At 47.2% G+C, this 218-nt stretch overlaps 1 protein-coding gene across 1 annotated transcript in view; it reads right to left on the bottom strand.

Moving 5' to 3' along the window:
- Positions 1-218, bottom strand: part of LOC119590910 — a gene marked incomplete in the record, with an annotated part of 40,794 nt that overhangs the window by 37,776 nt on the left and 2,800 nt on the right.

Raw genomic sequence — 218 nt, 5'->3', positions numbered from 1 at the left:
CCCCGGAGTCTCTCTTAGTCGTGGCGGACGTGTCTTCGTGTCCCAACCTTGGAATATGTGCGTGCGTGCGGGCGCGTAACTGCCCGTGCTTTCGAGGGAATTAGAATGTTCCTAGAGGCATTTACGTCACGCGTAAAGGATCTCTCTCTCCCTTTCTCGGCCGAAAATTGCAAATTGCGCTATTATCACAACTTTTTTTTTTAATCTTATTTTTATCT

The sequence above is a fragment of the Penaeus monodon genome, chromosome 28 (assembly GCF_015228065.2).
Source record: "Penaeus monodon isolate SGIC_2016 chromosome 28, NSTDA_Pmon_1, whole genome shotgun sequence".
Classification (NCBI taxonomy): domain Eukaryota; kingdom Metazoa; phylum Arthropoda; class Malacostraca; order Decapoda; family Penaeidae; genus Penaeus; species Penaeus monodon.
The sequence above is the reverse complement of the archived record's forward strand: the minus strand, read 5'-3'. Positions and strand labels throughout refer to the sequence as shown.